At 43.8% G+C, this 1935-nt stretch overlaps 1 protein-coding gene across 1 annotated transcript in view; it reads right to left on the bottom strand.

The window, feature by feature from the left end:
* Snx1 (sorting nexin 1) overlaps positions 1–1935 on the bottom strand; it is a 36739-nt gene that overhangs the window by 20513 nt on the left and 14291 nt on the right. The window lies entirely within an intron of this gene.

Below are 1935 nucleotides of genomic sequence, written 5' to 3'. Positions count from 1 at the left end.
TGCCTCCCGAGTGCTGGGATTAAAGGCGTGCGCCACCAGATCTGCTCTGTAAGAACAGATTTGCTTTTTAAGAGCCGCCTCTCTGAAAATGCAGGTGAGCAGAACAACTTGTTCTCTAAGTGTTCCGGAGAAATGACTTCTAAAATAGCATTCTGTACCTTTTTTAGACATTAAAATTTCTTATGCAAATGCACTTCCAATGTGGAGCAACAAAGGTAGAAGTTCTAACCCCAACCAGTTCATTGCTTTTCTTTTTAGTAAAGAAAAACATAAATATCCACTTGTGGGTCTGACTGTTACGTGTTCAGTTTAGTTTTGGGGACTACAGAGAAAGCTGTTTCCTTTTCTTTCTAGACTTGAAAGGGGAGCTAGGCAGAACCATAGGAGTTTAGATTACTGTGCTGACAACTGAAAGCGAGTCATTTCTGTAAAAGACCATGCCATGGGGACATAAAAGAGGAAGCAGCACACAGAACGAGTGAGTGTGTTAGGTTGTGAGGTCTTTGGAACAAGCAGCCAGCTCAAGCTTGTATTGGAGGTTCACCGCCTGAGATCCCACACAACAGATGGAGTTAGAAAGTGAAGCGTGTACTGTTCACTGAAAACCTTTGGGTGAAACTGGGTGTCATAGGTTGTACCTGTGACCCCAGCACTCCAGCCAGGCCTAGAGCACAGACCTAAAATCTAGCTACTCATGAGGCTGAGGCAGGAGGACTGACAATTCAAGGTCCACCTGAGCAATTTAGTGAGCCCTTTTCTCAACCAAATAAGTAAACAAAAACTGACTGGTGTCCTGTCTAGCTTTTATGCTGACTTGACACGAGCAAGGTATCCTAGGGAAGGGAGCCTCAGTTGAATAACGCTTCTGTAAGATTGGGGTGTAGACACCCTGTAGGGTATCTTAATTAGTATTTGATGTGGGCCCAATCCATTGTGGATGGGGTCATCCCTGGGCTGATCCTAGGTTCTGTAAGAAAGCAGGCTGAGTAAGCCATGAGAAGGAAGTCAGTGAGCAGCACTCTCCACGGCCTCTGCATCAGCTCCTGCCTCCAGGTTCTGCCCTCTGTGATTATGGTCTGTGGGATGGAAGTGTCATCAAAATAAATCCTTCCCTTCCCAGTTGATTTTGGTTGTGTTGTCTCACCATAGTAATAGAAACCCTTACTAAGATAGCTAGGGATCTAATTCAGCAAAAGGACACTTGCCTAATATATGTGAGGACCAGGATCAATTCCCAGTACCATGAAAGAAAAAAAAAATTCCTAAGAAATTGAAGTAGGGGGCAATGGTGGCGCACGCCTTTAATCCCAGCACTTGGGAGGCAGAGGCAGGCAGATCTCTATGAGTTCGAGACCAGCCTGGTCTACAAGAGCTAGTTCCAGGACAGGCTCCAAAACTACAGAGAAACCCTGTCTCGAAAAACAAAACAAAACAACAACAACAACAAAAAAGACGTTGAAGTAGGAAAACAGAATGATAGGGAGTTTGAGGCCATCTTGAGTTACATAAAAGGATGCTGCATCATATGGGTACGATGTAATCTAAGCTTCATGCTTATAACCTCCTACTTGGGATGCTGAGGCAGAAGGAATGCCATGAGTTTGAAGCTAGCTTGGGTCACAGAGTGATGAGGGAAAGGGAGAAGAGAGAGAAAAGGGAGAGAAATCTTTAATTTGCTTTTTGATTTTTCAAGACAGGGTTTTTCTGTAGCTTTGGAGACTGTCCTAGAACTCACTCTGTAGACCAGGCTGGGCTTGAACTCAAAGAGACCCACCTGCCTCTGCCTCCCAAGCGCTGAGATTAAAGGTGTGTGCCACTACTGCCCAGCTGATACAGTATTTCTATAATTCCCCTGACCACATTTCTAACATTTAATAATTTAGCTCATGTTCTTTCTTTTCTTTTTTCTTTCTTTTTTGTTTATTTATTTTTTTT

The sequence above is a fragment of the Microtus ochrogaster genome, chromosome 5 (genome assembly GCF_000317375.1).
Source record: "Microtus ochrogaster isolate Prairie Vole_2 chromosome 5, MicOch1.0, whole genome shotgun sequence".
Classification (NCBI taxonomy): domain Eukaryota; kingdom Metazoa; phylum Chordata; class Mammalia; order Rodentia; family Cricetidae; genus Microtus; species Microtus ochrogaster.
The sequence above is the reverse complement of the archived record's forward strand: the minus strand, read 5'-3'. Positions and strand labels throughout refer to the sequence as shown.